The sequence below is a fragment of the Mustela nivalis genome (genome assembly GCF_964662115.1).
Source record: "Mustela nivalis genome assembly, chromosome: 7".
NCBI classification, from domain to species: domain Eukaryota; kingdom Metazoa; phylum Chordata; class Mammalia; order Carnivora; family Mustelidae; genus Mustela; species Mustela nivalis.
In genome coordinates this window covers 72,121,664-72,140,861 of record NC_139026.1, presented here as the reverse complement: position 1 = coordinate 72,140,861, position 19,198 = coordinate 72,121,664, and the positions used below count along the sequence as shown (strand labels likewise).

The window sequence follows — 19,198 nt, the reverse complement described above, 5'->3', positions numbered from 1 at the left end:
ATCTTGAAAAGCCTGGAGAAGGAGAGTAGAAGATCCACAAAGGAAGATCAAGGTATGCCTCAGCAGTTTCCCACAAGTACTGACAAGGGATAGGAGGAAATCTGTGCCTAATGAAGAGATGGCAGCCAAAGAACAGGTATGTCATCCCTCAAAAGTCTGGTTACCTCATAACCTTCTAGAACTTAGATGCAACCTCAGATTGCTTCTGCATTTGGTCAAATGGAAGAGCAAAATGTAATTTAGATTTAGCTCTAGAAAAATAAAAAGTTACATGTCTTGCACACTTAGTGTGTAGACAAAGACATACCTGCCACATACGGGTAAGCTTGTCCAAGACTTCTAAGGATCCTCTTGAAGTATGTCTGTACACTGCGGCCTGATTAAAAAGCCTAGAAGAGAATTAAAGCTAAGTCATTTAGAGGCAGAATCACTGTATAAAGAGGTCAACTCTGCAATGTTAGCTATCGGGGAAATACCAGTGGATTGTGATAAACTGAGCATGACATAATACAGAATATTTATTACTATGGAACCCACAAATCCCACTTAGACATCAGCAGAAAGAAAGAGAATACAAAAGAAAATAGAAATCAGTTTCTTTGTTTTGTTTTTTGTGTTTGTGTGCGTATGTTTTTTTTTTAATCAAATGCTCCAAATTCCAGAAGAACACATTAAAAAGTGAAGGTATAGCAGAGAGTTTAAGATTCCCATCCCAGGAAGATGATATTTTTTAAAGTATCAAATATGTTTTTACTGAAAGAGGAAAAATAAATCCAAATAAAGCATTAGATTGTGATAGGTGTGCTACTTTAGATAAGGTATTCAAGATAAATGTCTGATAAGCAGAGAACAGGATGAAGTAAGCAAACCGGAAGGAGGATCTCTGCCACCAGAGGGAATAGCAAGTACAAAGGCCCTGTGGTGAGAGGTTGCTAAGCAGGACCAGGGACAGCAAAAAGGCCACTATGGCTGCAGGATGAAGTGCAACAAAGAGAGAAGTAGGACACGAGTGAGGTTGGAAAGGGCCAAGGAAAGGTTTTGAATTTTAATGTAGGAGCCGGTAGAGGGCTGTCTTTTTCTTTAATTAAACAATTTAGCTTGAGATAATTGTAGACTCACAGGCAGTTGTAAGAAACAGAGAGATTCCTGCACCCTTTGCTTCATTTCCCCCAGTGGTAACATCTTACAAAACTATAGTATAATATCAAAACCAACATACTGACACTGATACAATCAAGATAGACATTTCCATTACCGTAAGAATTCCTCAAATTGTCTTTTTATAGCAATAACCATTTCCCTTCCCTCCCAACTCCACCATACACAGTGGAAATCACTAATTAACTTATAATTATTATAATTTTGTCATTTCAAAAATATTACATAAATGAAATCATACAATCAACATAATTCTCTGGAGATTTATCCAGGTTGGAGTATCAATAGTTCTCTAATTTTTATTGCTGAGTAGTGTGTTCTGTGGTAAGGATCATTTAACCATTCACTCATTGAAGGACACTGCATTGCTTCCAGTTTGAAGTTATTATGAACAAAGCTGTTGTAAGCATATGCATACAGGTTTTTATGTGAACAAAAGTTTTCCTTTCTCTGGGATAAATGCCCAGGAGAGCAATTGCTGGTTTGTACTGGAGTTCTATGTTAAATTTTCTTTAAAAACTTGCCAAACTATTTTGCAGAATGGTTGTGCCATTTTACATCCCCATCAGCAATACACGAGTGAGCCAGTTTCTGTGCATCCTTGCCAGCATTTGGTGTTGTCATTAGTTTTTATTTTAGCCATTCTGCTTTTCTCTAATGATTAGTGATGATTAGTGATGCTGAACAAATAAGATAGCTTATTTGCTATCCGTATATATCTTCTCCCATAAAATGTTTCTTCATGTCTTTGGACATTTTCTAATTGATTTTTTTTAACTGTAGATTAAAAGATTATGTTCCTAGTACTAGTTGTTCATCAGATATATGGCTTGCAAATATTTTCTCCCAGGGTGTAGTTTGTCTTTTCATCCTCATAAATGGGTCTTTCACAGAGCAAAAGTTCTTAAGTTTGATAAAATCCAATTTATCAATCTTTCCTTTTGTGGGTTGTGCTTGTGGTAGAAAGTCAAAAAATGCATTGCCTAACCTAGATCCTAAAGACTTTCATTTTTTTTCCCTAAAAACTTTATCATTTTAGATTTTACATTAAAGTTCATGATATATATTGAGTTAATCTTTATATAAGCTATCAGACTTAGCTCAAAGGTTTGTATTTTGTTTTGGGGTTTTTTTGTGTTTGTTTGTTTGTTTCTTTTTTTTTTTTTTTTTTGCCTATGAATGTCCAATGGCCTAACACCATCTGTTGAAAAGGCTGTATATCCATTGAATTGATTTTGCACCTTTGTCAAAAATCAGTTAAATATGTCTGTGTTAGTCAATTCCTGGATTCTGCATTCTGTTCCATTCATATATGTGCCTATCCCTCTACCAAGATCAGAGTCTTGATTACTATAGCTACATAATAAATCTAGAAATTCGGTGTGTTAATCCCTGTCACTTTTATTTTTCTAATTCAAATTCATCACATCTATTCTGATTCCTTTGTCTTTTCATATAAATTTTTAAATAATTTTGTTTACACATACAAAAAATCTTGCTGAAAGTTTGATGGGAATTATATTAAATCTGCATGTCAGTTTGGGAGAACTGACATCTTTGTATTGGTGAGTCGTCCAGTCCATGAACATGGTATATCTATTTTTAGATAGTCCTGGATTTTAACATATTTAACATTTAACATTTGTACATTTTTTGTTAGATTTATACCTAAGTATTTAATTTTTTGAGTAACTGTAAATAGCATTATATTTTTAATTTTGCTATGCAGGTGTACATTGCTGTTATAAAAGAATCTAATTGATTTCTGCATGTTTATCTTGTATCCCACTACTTTGATGAACTCAGTTATTAGATTGACAAGTGTGTTCTTTAAGTTCCTTGGGATCTTCTACATAAACAAAAATGGCACCTGGAAATAGGGACAGTTTTATTTCTTCCTTTCTGATCTCTATGTTTTTAATTTCCTTTTTTTTTTTCTTTTGCACTGGTTAGAAATTCTAGCACTATATTAAATAAGAGTGATGAGTACACACATTCTTGACCTACTTCCTGATCTAAGGGGAAAGAACTCAGTCTTTCATCATTAAAGGTAATGTTAGTTGTATACTATTATGCATTTTCAATACATGTTCTATATAAGGTTGAGGACATTCCTTGTTCCTATTTATTTGAGAGTTTTTACCATGAATGGGTATTAAATTTTGTCAAAAGTTTTTCCTATATGAATTGATAGAATTGAGACATTTCTTCTTTAACCTGTTACATAATGAATCACATAAATAGTTTTTTGAGTACTGAACCAGCCTCACATCCCTGGAATAAATCTCCCATTGATCATGGAATATATCTAATTTTATATGACTTCTATTTGCTAATGTTTTGTTAAGGATTTTTGTGTCTGTGTTTATGAGGAATATTTGTGTCTGGTTTTCTTTTTCTTTTCTTCCTTTCTTTCAACTGTCTGTTGGGTTTTGGTATCTGGATAGCACTACCATAAAAGAAATGGTTTTCTGAAAGAGATTGTGTAGAACTGGTGTTATTTCTCTAAGTGTCTGTTAAAACATGCTAGTGAACACATCTTGGACCAGATTTTCCTTTTTGAAAGCTTAAAAATTTTATATTCAATGTCCTTACTAACTATAAGGATATTCAAATTATCTATTTAATATTAGGTAAGTTGTGGTAGTTTGTGTTTTCTAAGGAATTGGTCCATTTCATCCATCCCTGTATTATCCCAATACATCCATCCCTGTATTACCCTTCTGATGTCTGCAAGGTCTGCAGTGTTCACTCTTTTTCATTACTGATATTGGTAATTTGTGTCTTTTCTCTTTATTTATTAGTCTGTATTAGTCTTTATTATTAGGCTTGCAGAGGTTTATCAATTTCATCAATTTTTAAATGGCCATATTTTTTTTATTTTTTTATTTTTTTTTAAAGAATTTATTTATTTATTTGACAGAGATCACAGGTACGCAGAGAAGCAGGCAGAGAGAAGAGGAAGCAAGCGCCCCGCTGAGCAGAGAGCCCGATGCGGGGCTCAATCCCAGGACCGTGGGATCATGACCTGAGCCAAAGGCAGAGGCTTTAACCCACTGAGCTACCCAGGCTCCCCTAAATTTGGAATTTTGGTCTTTTCCTGCACAGGTAATCTGTGGTACAATATCTCTCAACTTATTTTTTTTTCATTGATTGTTTTTCTGCTTTCAATTTTATGGGATTTGTTCTTAACATTATTATTTCCTTTCTTCTGTTTCCTTTGGAAGCTTCTGTTTCAGCTCTGCTTTTTATAGGTTCTTGAAATGGGAGGTTAGATTACTGATTTTTCTTTTTTTCTAATTATATATTTAGTGCTATAATGATTCCTCTTAGCACTTCTTTATCGGTGATCCACAAATTTTGATGTTGTATTTTTACTTTCATTCAGTTCAATGTATTTTTTATGTCTTTTGAGACCACCTTTGTGACCAATGGATTATTATTTAGAATTCAGTATGTTGCTGAATTTCCAAGTGTTCAGAGATTCTCATGTTATCTTTCTATTATTCACTTCTAGTTTGATTCCATGGTGGCCAACTTATAGATTCCATAAGACTTTAATTCTTTTTAAATGTGCTGAGATTCATTTTCTGATCCAGAAACTCTCTCTTGATTTATGTCCCATAGTCACATGACAAGAATATGTGTTTTGCTGCTGATGGGTGGAATTCTGTCAATATTAATTAGAGTCTATGAGTTTTCTATATCCTTGATATTCTGTCTAGTTTTCTATTAATTGATAATGTAGGGGTATTGAAATCTTCAACTATATTTGTGAACTTGTCTATTTCTCTTTTCAAACCTGTTAATTTTTACTTCATATATTTTGTAATTCAGTTATTTAGTGCATACACATTAGGATTGCCATGTCTTTTTTTTTTTTAAGATTTTATTTATTTATTTGACAGACAGAGATCACAAGTGGGCAGAGAGAGGGGAAAGCAGGCTCCCTGCTGAGCGGAGAGCCCGAAGCAGGTCTCGATTCCAGGACCCAGAGATCATGACCTGAGCCGAAGGCAGAGGCTTAACCTGAGCCACCCAGGTGCACCTGCCATGTCTTTTTTATGGAACAACTTTTTAATCATTACATAATATTTCCCTCTATCACCAGTATTTTTATTTCTTTTGCTCTCAAGTCCACCATAACTGGTATTGATATAGCAAGTCTTGCATTTTTAATTTATGTTTTCATTATACATCTTTATCTATCCTTTTCCTTTCAACCTGCCTATATCATTATATTTGAAGAGAATTTCTTATAAACTGCAATAGTTATGTCATATTTTTAATATACTTTCTTAATCTTTTAATTATAGTTTTTAGTCCATTTATATTTAATATAATTATTGATATTGTAAGGACCTATTTAGCCAGAGCGCTTCCATCCATCCGTTAAACAATAACCTTGTTGTTTAACCCTTAAACTGTCTCTGCTCCCCTTCCCCCAGGGGGCTTACTTAAAAATAAGACCCAGAAACCAGCCCCAGGTAACAAAGCCCAAATACAAGGGTGGGTCAGGCCAGGTGGAAACATCCAATCAGTGGGGGTTGCATACCGTCTCCCTAGTTACCAAGGAGTATGGGCCCCGCCCTTTGGGAGCCTTTTGGGTGCCAATTCTGACCAAGGTGATAGGCTGGGTCAAATGTCTGCTGGGGTAAATTGTAATTCAACTGGTCACTTATGTGTGACCTAACATGACTGTGCAGCTTTCTCTGTGTGTTACAATTTCATTGGCCACCTCTGCGTGGCCAGGCCCAACCACATGGCCTTTGCCCTTAAAAGTTAGTCTGTGAAAGAGAGAGAGGTTGCCCTCTCTGTAAGAGGCACAGCCCTGGCTGGTCAGTTTGAATTCTTGATGCTTGGCGCGGAATAAAGCTTTGCTTGACCTTCGCTTTATATCAGTCTCGCTCCTTTAATCATGGACCCATTATTGGGGGACCTAACAATATGTTAGGATGGAAGTCTGCAATTTCATTTTTTGCTTTCTACTTTCCTCTATTTTTCATTTCTCTTGCCTTTTTTCAGCCTTCAACAGTTTTTATAATTACCTTTTGATTTATATACAGTATTTTAGTGTCTCTTTGCATAGCTTTTTTAGTGGTTGCTTTAGGTATGACATTATATATACATAACTCCTCATAGTTTGATGATGTCATCATTTTACCACTTTGAGTTAACTATGTCATAAATTGTGCCCTCCTGGAAATTTCTGAAAAAATGTGAGATTGATAAATCAAAAATCTGAACATCAAAATAAATGTAGCTATATGAGATACTGTTTTGTTTTCTCCCCGAGCTCTCTTGTTTCCCTTCATCTAAAACTAAACATGCATTCATACTTCCACTAAAAAGATAACTGAGAAATGGATTGGGATTCGTTGGGAGTAGGGAGGGGGTGAAAGAGAAACTGACTCTAATTTGAAATACCAAGATTTCTGGCACTTGATATATACTCTTGGACAGACAACTTTAAAGGTAATTTCTGAAATTTTCTGAAAAATTTTTGAAGTCCGGAAAAAATTTTCCCCTATTGTATTATCAAGGATGTGTACCATCAACAATTCATAGTCTTTTAAAATTGGGGGTAGGCTTAACAATGACCTAGATTGTTGTTCTAGTTTACAGAATATCAGAGAGATGAAGATAACTTGCACAAGGTCACAAATGAGTCAGTGATAAAGCTGAACCTGGATCTAAGTTCTAATGATATGGAACTATAAAATGAAGATACTAGATAAAAATACTAAAGTATATCAAAACTCTGCCTGGGAATGCAGTTGTGTTTCATTTCATTAAGAAAGGCAAAATAAGGGGCACCTGGGTGGCTCAGTGGGTTAAAGCCTCTGCCTTTGGCTCAGGTCATGATCTCAGGGTCCTGGGATGGAGCCCTGCATCAGGCTCTCTGCTCAGCAGGGATCCTGTCTCCTCCTCTCTCTCTGCCTGCCTCTCTACCTACTTGTGATCTGTCAAATAAATAAATAAAATCTTAAAAAAAAAAAAAAGAAAGAAAAGAAAGACAAAATAAGAACATGGCAGGTAGAACATCATCAGTCATCTACATTGGAATTTTACCAGGACACTGGAGTTTAAACATACCCACATGCCAAAAATAGCAACTGGTTTAAAAAAAAAAAAAAATAGCCCAACCATTGACATTATTACAGACATTGGGCCACAACAGATTCCAAACATGAAATTTTAAGAGTAAGCCTGTCTTTTTCCATTGTGTATCAGTAAGTTTTACCCCATCTATTCAGGCTTCTCTGAAGTGGCAAATTGGAAGGACACTGGCGAGTTTTCCACGTTATGCAGTTTTTACTCACTTTAGATGTAAAAACACTTGAGTGCTTGCAAAAGGGACTGTCCTCAATCCCAAAATATTTTTTTATACTCCCTGATTCATTTTATGAAGGATCAAACTTCTAGCTTGTAGCTCTGAGTTTCAGACTTTCCCTTTTAGTCATGAAATCTTCTGTGATCCAAACTGTAGAAAAAATTCTTGCTCTACATCTCCCATTTATATTCACAGTCAGATACTATAATTAAATAATAGAGTTTCATTTACTTGGGCTCAAATCCATTAATTTTTTTTCTTATTTTTACTCATCTCTTTTCTCTGAAATGTATCCCAGTATTATTATTATCCTTGAGCACACAAATACACAGACTGTGAATCTATAATGAGATCTTCCTATTTTTTTAGAATAGATTTTGCTTTGATTAAATGTCTACATTGCCTCTACTTAGATGCATTCTAAATTTGAACAAATACCTGATCCTATTGAAGAAATAAAGTCAACCTTTAGCAGATGACCTCCTAGCCAAATACGTGTATTATATTTGCTCCAGGGAAAAACTGCTTCACAAGCTTACTTGGTTTCCTTGACCTGATGCCAGCAGAGAGGGAATGTGCTAATGCTCCCCATCAAAGTGAAAATTCAAATGCCCTTCCATTCCATCCCAGTGGATTGCCCAAGTGATGGAGAACTGCTCAACATCATGCACAGAGAGAGCTACCTAATTCCTCTCAACCAATGGTGCCACATGTGATGAGAAGCAGGACAGAAGGAGTAAAGGTGCTAAACACTCCAACAGGGAAGTATCTACATTAGAAAGAAAAACTAAGCTATCCAGCTGTCATTGTATCCAACTCTTTAACCAGACAGAACTACCACATTCCTAGACTTTTTTCACAAGAGAAGAGGAAGCTTGCAAAATTTGTATTCACAAGTCCAATGTTGTGCTCTCACCGCATGCCTATGAAACTCCCTTGTCAACAGAGCTTTTACCCTTGCCTTTTTCTCTTTTTCAGGATTTCTACTCCAAATCCCCAACTCACTTAGAGCAGTGATCTCAGAGGCATTTCTATAGCTGATGCAAATTATATTTCTTTGTTTGCCTCCTGGAGATGGGGTGGGAAAGAGAAAGAAGTGTAAAAGCCCCAAAGTGGCAGCTAAAACCAAAAAAGCTGATGAAAGCTCATAACATTTTTCACTAGTTTACTGTGTAAATGCCCCTGCCAATTTAGAAAAGCCTTTGTGATTTTTAACATTAAAAAGTAAAATAGATGTACTCCTATGCTGATGTGCATGGGCTGAAGATAAAGTTTACTTTACCAGTGAAAAATCAGTAATTGAACAGATCAAATACCTTCAATATAGACCATGAACTGTTAATAGGAGGGCAATCTATAAAAGCATTTTTCATTGTTAATAGGCAACATTTCTGCATAAGAAGACTTGTTTCCCTCCCCTTCCATAGTACCATCATGAATCAAATGTAACTATAAAATAACTGACCTAGTTTAGATAAGCTGGCACATACTATTTTAATGCATTTTACAACACAAAGCCATTATTCCTGACTAGAAGCAAAAATCCTCATAATATACCAAATTCTACATTCAATGAACAAAAAGCAACCCAAAATTAACCCCTCAGCTGATATAGCAAAGACTGAATGGCTAACGATGCTAAGAACTACATACCAATCTGTGGATTAGGCTGGTACACTCTGTTCACCCTATAGCTCTTAGCCCAAGCTGAAAAGTGCAGAGTAAAGGAGTCTTCAGGTCACCTCTGTGAATAAAATGAAATTCCTGGTCCTCATATTAATGTGACAGACAGTTCACCCCATCTCTGAGCACTGAGTCAAATTAAATAAATATATTGTTGAGCAATACCTGTAACGTACTTTGTTAGATGATGTGGAGAAAACAAAGTCATTAAAACTTATTAATAAAAAAGCTGTGATCTAACTACTTCAAAGTTGGAAAAGTCATTAGCAGAGAAAGAAGTAAAGCAAGGGATACATTCCAGAATGTCAGCAAAGGGGTTGTTATGACAAAAAGGTACCTTTGTGTGTTAACATATAAAAAATTAAATAGTACCTGAAGTACAATAATGTCAAAAATTATAGAAAACTCATTTTAGACACCCGAAATTCTTGGGTCAGAAGTAGAACAGGAAGACTTGGAGTTGCAGCGAATCAGTAGGTGGTCTCTGCGAAGTACTGAAACAGCAGGAAGAACCTGAAGAACGAGGCCTGGTGGCAGGCCCAAGCAAGAGCAGGGCAGGCCCTAAATTTTGGAAGGAGCCAAAGATAACAGGACCCATATACTTTCATCTGAGGAGCTCTAAGAATCAGGCCTTCCACACCCAGAGCTCCGTCAATCCTTGTTTATTCTCCCCAAGTGTCTTTCCGCTGATAGATCTGGGACTCATGAATCTCCACCTGATACCCTGTCACCTTCACAGGCAATGGAGGGAGATTTCAGTTGCCAACCCAACTCGGACAATATCTGAAATATGTGTACTACCTTTGGAGCCCACAAAGAGTCATGAAAGTATTTGAGTACAAAGATCTGAGTAAGAAAACATGGTGACTGAAACACGGTCTTAGGAAAGAAAATGCAGTCACTTAACCAATATACAATAATTCCAGATAATCATTCAGTTCCTGATTTGGTTAAAAAGAAGATGAGATTCTACAAGGAAATAAGAGCACTGAGTATCTAAAGAAGAAGGCTGCTGAACATACATAAAATAAGGTCTGTACAATAGATGCTATTTTTATTTTGAGCACTGATACTCAAATACAGTTTGATAAAAATACTATAGTATAGCAAAGTGTTTACCATAAACTCTGGAGTTTATGCTGGACAGAGTGTTCCTATCTGGGTGATCTTAGGCAAGTTACTTAATCTCTAAGCCCAGGTTTTATCTGTAAATTAGAAATATTATTTACCAGAAAAATCATCTACTCAGCATCTCACTGAAAAACCATGCAGTTCCTATTCTCGGACTTCATGGTTCAAGTGAGTTTGACCCACACCTCCTCTAGCTGCTCTTTAGGGATGACTGTTCAGGCCTGAGTAATCATTGACCAGTTCTGGGAAGCCATGTGGGGATCCCCATCACCACAATTGCTAGAACTACTCCCACAACCATAATTGAGGTTACTGAAGATCTTCCAAACCTAAAAGAGTTAACTAAGAGAAAAATAAAGGTAAGAGATGGGAAAAACAGAGTGATCAGTGGATGCCTGGACATATACCTTGAGCTTAAAGGTTATTTTCTAACGGGGAACCACTATATTCCCTTTCTTATTTCAGCTCTTTTGAGATAGCTTTTGCCTAATCTACTACGTGAAGTTTTTGTATCTATATGTGAGAAAAAACTGAGATAACACCCATAAAGCATTTGTTACTCTTGGGCATATAGTACAAGCTTAGTAAATGTGAGTTATTTACATGTCCAGAATGAGAGATTTTAAACGTCCCTTTTCAAGATGACTACATGAAAAACAATTTTCATAGGACTCATTAAGATATCAAGGGTTTCTATTTTCAAGAAAGTTATAATCAATAATAGAAGATGTTAGTAATAGCTCAAAGACATAGAAGACAAGTCTCAAAAGGCAGGAGATAATTTGACCAACAAATGAATTATATAGAAAATAATATTTAAGTCTTCAGAGGGAAGAGAGAGAAAAGACCCTTGGACTAGACTGGTTATCAAAAGGCTTCATAGACATTTCAGCTGGGTTTTGTGGAACAGGAAAGATCTGGAAAGTTGGAGAAAAGAGCAGACAACATTCCAGGCATGTATCTCAAAAATATGAGGAGTAGTAGTACTAAAGCCCAGGACACTCTTGGGCCTATATGACAGGGTTTTCAAGGAGAACTCAATGATAAACGACTTGAATTAAAAAGTTTAATGCCGATGACAGCTCTGAAAGGGAAGTTTAACCATATTTCACAGAGGCTGGTTTGCACTGAGCTCTTCTAGAGGTACAATGGGATGACATTAGGTTGCTCACATAATTCTTAGTGAAATTGTAAAAAATAATAAAAGTCAGAGGGATCTTTCTGAAAGAAGTTTATAATCAAATCACATCTTCAGGACACCTGTGTGGCTCAGTCCGTTGATTCTAGCTCAGGTGAGGATCTCAGGGTTATGAGATGGAGCCCCCTATCAGGCTCCACCCTGGACATGGAGCCTGCTTAAGATTCTCTTTCTTCCTCTTCCTCTGCCCTTTCCTCCTCCCTCTCTTTCTATTTCTCAAAATACACACACACACACACACACACACACACACACATAACTTTGGATACATTTTATCATATTGGCTTTTTCCTCCCCTTTTTCTTATTCCAGCTATAATTGTTTGTAATTTTACTCACATTCTACAGCCAAAAAAATTATCATAAATACACAAATACCCCCTAAGGCATAATGTAATAGACAGTGAAGTTTTCTCCTCAATATCCCTTCTTCAGCATGGAAGAGCTGTGCAGGTTGAGGCATTGAGCCCAACCTCTGTGGTATGAAATTTAAAGCAACCACGGTAATCCCATCGTCCTTGCCAGTGAATGCTTAGTGCCAGGAACCTATCTCTTTCAGTAGGTTGCCTTTTCATTTTGTTGATAGTTTCCTTGTCTGTTGAAAAGCTTTTTATTTTGGTGAGGTCTCAATAGTTTATTTTTGCTTTTGTTTCCTTTGCCTTAGGAGACATATCTAGAAAAATGTTGTTAAGGCGAATGTCAAAGAAATTACTGCCTATATTCTCTTCTATAAGTTTTATAGTTTCAGGTCTCACATTTAGGGCTGTAATCCATTTTGAGTTTATTTTTGTGTATGGTGTAAGAAAGTGGTCCTGTTACATTCTCTTGCATGTACTTGTCCAGTTTTCCCACATGACTTATTGAAGAGATTGTCTTTTCCCCATTGCATATTCTTGCCTCCTTTGTTGTAGATATATTGGCCATGTAAGCATGGGTTTATTTCCCTTTTTTAAAGATTTATTTAATTTATTTGGGGGGGGGGGTGCAGAGAGAAACACAAGCAGACTGCACTGAGCATGGAGCCTGACATGGGGCTCGATCCTACAACCCTGAGATCAGACCTGAGCAGAAACCAAGAGTCAGACACTCAACCAACCGCTCCACTGAGGTGCCCCACCTTGGTTTATTTCTGAGCTCTCTATCTGTTCCATTGATCTACATGTCTATATTTGTGCCAGTGGCATACTGCTATGATTATTATGGCTTTGTAATATATCTTGAAATTTGGGGTTGTGATACCTCCAGATTTGTTCTTCCTCAGGTTTGCTTTGACTATTAAAAATTTTAGGATTATTTGTCTAGTTCAGTGAAAAATTCTATTGGTATTTTGATAGAGATTGCATTGAATCTGTAGATTGCTTTGGGTAATGCGGAATTTTAACAATTTTAATTCTTCCAATCCGTGAGTATGGAACATCCTAACGTAAATCAAAACCACAATGAGATATCACCTTCCACCTGTCAGAGTGGCTAGAATCAAAAAAAGAAGAAATAACAAGTGTTGGCAAGGATGGCAGAAAAAGGAACACTTGTACACTGTTGGTGGGAATGTAAATTAGTACAGCCACTATGGAAAACTTAAAAACCAAAAACAAAAATACCATGCCAACTAGTAATTCTATTACTGGGTATTTACCTAAAGAAAATGAAAACACTAATTCCAAAAGGCATATGTAACCCTACGCTTACTGTAGCATTATTTACAATAGCCAATATATGCAAGCAATCTAAGTGCCCATTGATAGATAAATGGATAAAGAAATGTGGAGCATTTGTGTGTATGTGATAGAATATTACTCATCCATAAAAGATGAGATCTTGCCATTTGTGGCAGCGTGGATGTACCTAGGGGGTATTATGCTAAATGAAGTAAGTCAGACACAGAAAGACAAATACCATATGACTTCAGTTATTTGTGGAATCAAAAAAAAAAAAAGCAAATAAATAAATAAACAAGCAATGAAACAGAATCAGACATATAAATACAGAGAATAAATTGATGGTGACCAGAGAGAAGGGTGTTAGGGAAATGGGGAAAATGGGTGTTGGGGAGTAGGAGTTACAGGCTTTCAGTTATGGAATGAGTAAGTCACAGGAATAAAAGGGACAGCACAGGGAATATAGTCATTGTTATTGTAATAGTGCAGTAGGGTAACAGGTGGTAGCTACACTTCTGGTGAGCAGAATATAAAGCATAAACTACCTGAATCACTAGGTTAAACACCTGAAACTAATGTCACATTGCATATCAACTATTCTAAAAAAAAAAAAAAGAAAAGAAAGAAAGAAAGAAAGAAAGAATAAAGCTGACATACAGAGGATGGTAGAGCTAAGGGAACTGCAAAGATAAGATGCTGAAAGCACTGGCCAAAGTCAACCCAACAGTCTGTCCTATCTCTAATGTCTGTTTTTGTGAAATATTATTTTTCTTTATTATTAAATCTGCTTAGACTTTTTTTTCCAAACATGACCCCAATTTCTTTTAAAAATGTTCTAAAGAGCCAAAACCCTTGTGTATCATTTGTGAACGACTGTGATCCAATAACACATCTAATCGCATGGCCTTCTGGTTATTTCTAGAGCCACCAGAAGACCAAAAAGTGGGAAGTGGGACAGATAAGCAGGCGGAATGGAGAATCTATATGTATCAGAAAACACCTGTCCAAGTGATTCATTTCAGATGAGCAGAATACCATGTTCTGAAAAGACGAGTATTGAGTGGTCAAGAGTTACCCAGATTGGTCCAGACACTCTTTCAAACAAGGACATCCCAAAATTATACAAAAGCAAAACTCTAAAAACCACAAAAACTTTAGATTCTACCACTCTACCCTTCCTTTTTCCTCCTACACAGCTGCTAAGGAGTGGCATTTTATTCCCTCGTCGTATTAATGAAGACAGATCCTTATAGATGAGGCTCTGCTGTAAAAGGATTTTCTGAACAAGTGGACATTATAGAGACTCAGTAACTTTCTGTGTTTGCTTTTTTGTTCGTTTATTTGTTTTTGTCAGACAATGCTTTCTGGTACAATCTCTAAGGAGTGCAATTAACCATTTAAACCAACTATGATAGGGGTTGTATGCAGTAAAATGATGAAATTTTGCTAGTGCTTACTCTTTTAAAAAAATAATTTTTGAATGTTTAAGCATAGAAATATATAAACAATATAACACATATAACAGGTTCTGAGGAAATTGTATTTACTGTCGCCAGTACACATTGGTAAATGGTGATCAAGATGAAGCAATCATGCTGAACAATAAAAGGAGAACTCAATGCATAAGAGCCTATGAAGACAGTAACTTGTAGCAGATTAGATCATCATTAGCCAAAAGAGAGCCAAATGTGAATATAAACTGTGAAAGACTTTGCCCATAGTATTAAGCCAAAGAGATACTAATTTCAGAAACATTTTTAAGTGCATACATTGTAGTTCATAGCTAGAATGTCATATTCTTCCATGGCTGAAATGTGGTTCTTTAAAAATATTAGAACTTCTGACAGACATCACATATATTAGGACCAATTTAGATGCTTTTGTTTTGACACGAAATTTGATAGCCCAAAATTAATAGAGTACTAGAAGTGCAAATTCTCAGCACATAAAATAACACTATTTAGGCCTATAAATAATACCCAAGTAGCAATGAACACACATAGTGTTTAGAAAATAAGTAGATGAAGAAGTGGAGGAGGGCAGAGTATGTACAAAATTGCCTAGAACATCATGACATGCCACATACCAAGGACGCTATCAAAGATGACTACAGTTATGTCAAAAGTACTCAGGAGCCAGTCTGAAGAGGTTTCTATTGGACAAAGGTGAGACAACTTGAGGCTTCAAAAAGACTAAGAATTGCTATAGCTTAAACTAATCAAATATGCTTAAATTCATGAGTTCATGATATTTAAAAGAAATTACTTGGTTACTTCCTGAAGATGACAGGAAGCTGCTCTAAGTGGTAAAATATTTGCTCCTCAAGGTCGAACACACCCTTATTCTCATGCTACCCAAAAAAGTTAAATAAGATACCCACTTTTATTACTGTTGCTAAACACCTACCAGCTCCAAATATTCCTCTTTGTTTAAAAAGATAATGAAGCATTCATTATCCTAAAATTATGTTCTCTTTTCTTTGCAGATCCTATCAGAATGAGTTGAAGAATGTACTGATTCTAATATTTCTTTCTCTTGCAAATCAAATAACCCCTTTTCCAATCTGAGAAACTGTTAGCTGCATCTAATATCACCAACCCTCATCAAAACTGGACAAAGGCAATCTTCTGCGATGTTTATCATTATTGCAAGTTGGTTAAAACTACAATTTAAATGCTCAATATAATCCTACCTGTAAAGGGTGACTGCACCTTAGTCAAGGTAAAACCCCTTCCATAAAACCTAAGAATAGCATCACCTAAGGACGTCTAGAAAAAGGGGTTCATCAAAGAGCAGGAAGAAAGTTCTTAGCTTCTAATAAAAATAATTCATTGCACTCCTTGCCATAATTTCCCACACACACCTTGAGTAATGTTTCATATTGCAAAGTTATTCTCAAGAAGCAAATAAGTCAATACTGGATATGATCAATATTCCCAATATTGTTCAATATCTGGCTCTCTTATTCCCATCCTAATGATGGGAAGGACCATATGATTAGTTCTAGCAAAGAAATATGAGACGTGACGTTTGTCACTTTTTGGAATAAAATATTTAATTGCCAATGCTCAGCTATCCAAATCTTCTCTTCCTTCGCCTGGGAATGCATGAAAGCAGGTCTATATGGGAGGTGTATTAAAACTGAAGTCTGGAAAGCAAAGCCAACATATGGTAGATAGTTGACATTCAGAATCACCTAAACTCACAACAAGGCTTATAAATGAGATTTGAGGCTTATTTATAAAAGTAGCATAACTTACTCTAACCCAAATGATGTGCTAGACTTCTGCATTCTTCCCAGATATCCTTTCCACAAAGATCAAATAAAAACTACTTTTCTGTATCAATTTATTGAGACTAACCAAATTAATTGGATTATGGAAATGAAAGGATTTAGAATTAATATTTTCAGGATTGCAAATTGTTTGAAAATGTTATCTATATTTGATAAATCATGCCTAATAGCTATAAAACAACAAATCTGTACTCATATAAATAAAACTCTATTCTAGGATTTCTCTACTGAACAGAGAATGGCATGACTATAATGTGCAGTAGCCACTCTGAGCCTGGTTCTTCCTTAAGAATTATGAAAGGACAGAAGGTAAAGAGCAATGTTGATGACATTTATAGAGTCTCTCAAGTCTCAACTGATCCTGAAATAAACTGATAAGGCTTATATTTTCTTGACCTCCTAATCCTTGGAACCAAAAGTACCTGGTAAATGAAATTTGTCTTTCATGATTTCCTCAAATCTCCTTCCTCTAATGAATCCAGTATATGCTACCAAAGAGTATTAAAATATAAAAAGTCCACTGTGAGATTTCAATAAGGCTCAATTCAAGAAATTCAATTCAAGACTTTTGTTTGATGCTTTCTCTATGAAAAAAATACTAGGGAACTTTTAAAGTGGAACTTTGTATTTCTCCTTATACAGCAAACATTTCATAGAGCAAGGGGTGTGTAAAAATCATACAACATTCCCAGGAAATAAAATTACCTTTTATCCAAAGCCTCAGCAATCAACAGTTTGATATACTATTCCCAGCTGAACACAAAGGTATTTACCTGGGTCATGAACTAAAATGGCAATTGTCCCAAATATTTCTATTCATTTGATGGGTACCATAGGAGCTTAAATGGACATGGTGGTGACAGCAATGTATGAACTATTGATTTGAGTATGACTGAGGACTAACAGAATCGCTTCCTCAGCCACAAAGGTGTCCTAGGAGGTCTGCTAGCCCAAAATGACCTGGTGGCTTTTGAGACACGTAGGTTCCACCTGATATTACACAATAATGATAGAGCTGTATGGAAAGTGGAGATAAGGGCTCCGGCATGTATCTTTGCCAGCAAAATTCACAACATTTCATTTCTTTAAAAAAAAAAAAAAAGACAGTGGGCAATCATTATACAGTTTAATTACTCCTTTGGGTTCCACAAAGAGCTTAAAAAAAAAAAAAAAATCACCAGCCACCAATCTGCTACCTGTGGCAGCTGAAAATATTATAGTGGAATTTCAGGGGCACATAGTGAAATGAGCATCTCCAAATTGTTTGGAAAAGGATCTTCAGTCTAAGGAGAATTGACAGCACAGCTTTAAGAAGAGATAAAGGACTGCCTCAAGGATCTGTCTTGCTTCCTTACTTTTTTAAAGTAATACCTTCATTTGCATAGTAATAACCCAATTATTGTAAGATTAGGTGACAGGAATCTCATTATTGCTATTTCCACAAAACAGTCAATATTCTATTCAATATCTTTTAATGTTACGCACCTTAAAACATAATTATTTCAATATACCCTCATTCATCTTTAATGTAATTTTCTCTTTTAAAAACCTTGCCATAATTGTTGGTTTTTATGGAATATATTACTGTTTAAACAAGCACTTTCCCCCTCAGGCTGCTATGAGAACAAGCAGAAGCAACCAACAGCTTGGGGGCATTTCTGCCTTCCCCCCAGGAGTAAGTCCACCAAAAGACCAAAGGCACAAACACTGCTACTAAAAAAATCTGTTGTAACAAGCTCCACACTCTTCCCAACACTGTAGTTTCCCCTCCTGCTCTTTCACTTCATGCTCCACAAAAGATGCTTCCATAATGAATTTTCGTCTTAAGGCAACTTTAAAAGTGTTAGCAAATACATTCTGTTTAATTTCAAGTTGTATGATCTGGGCTCTTTTCTGCGTGGTGTGTGTGTGTGTATGTGTGTGTGTGTGTGTGTTTTCCCAGACCACATTGTAGTACCAAAAAAAAAAAAAAAAAAAACCCCACATCCGAGACAGCTGACATAGTGGGGAGACCATCTGCCTGCCATAGGTTTACCTGCCATAGGCTTTTACAGTTTCAATTACAAGATAATCAGTACAAGAAGTGGCTGGTTACCAGATTAACATGGGAAACAAAGCAAGGAAATAGAGAGAGAGAGTGAGGACTATCTATATTAAGAGGCTACAGAGCCATACATGCTATTACTCCAAAATGATATCAAAATTAATGTACAGTGAAAATAGCAGTTAGATTTTGTCACGAGAGGAAGTAATATCAAAGGCTGTGGTTTGGAATCTAGAGTTAACACTCCTTGACTGTGATCCTCCTGACTATATACTCTTCAGGATGTTAATCTCTGCGTACTTTGTGAATTACAATTAATTTATAGAAAAGCATGATGCCCCCTAATCAAACCAACTACGTTTTCTCAAGCTTTAAGCGTCATCAATCATTAACATGATTCACTGAGTGTTTTTCCACCTATTCTGACACAGAGAATCTCAACAGGCATTAGATGCCCCCCGGAAGCCCACCTAACCACAACCTAACCATCACACCCCCAAACCATCAAACCACACTCTACTCTTCCCATTCTTGATTGCTGAATAAAACTGCAAGGCTGACCAAACCCCTTTCTGCATGTTAAATGAATTTTAGGGCATGCTAACCCTGTATTTCCTCGTTTTTTTTTCAACAATGGGAAACCACCATTCTTTAAAATGAGTTAGGTTCCTATAGGCAATTTTCCCGCAAACAGAAAA

General features: G+C 36.1%; 1 long non-coding RNA gene across 1 annotated transcript in view; it reads right to left on the bottom strand.

Moving 5' to 3' along the window:
• The window catches only part of LOC309868580, a 358,629-nt gene that overhangs the window by 219,301 nt on the left and 120,130 nt on the right, over positions 1 to 19,198 (bottom strand). Inside the window, exon 2 of the long non-coding RNA XR_014313736.1 lies at positions 308 to 389. This is a non-coding gene — a long non-coding RNA (uncharacterized lncRNA). The remainder of the gene's footprint in view (positions 1 to 307; positions 390 to 19,198) is intronic.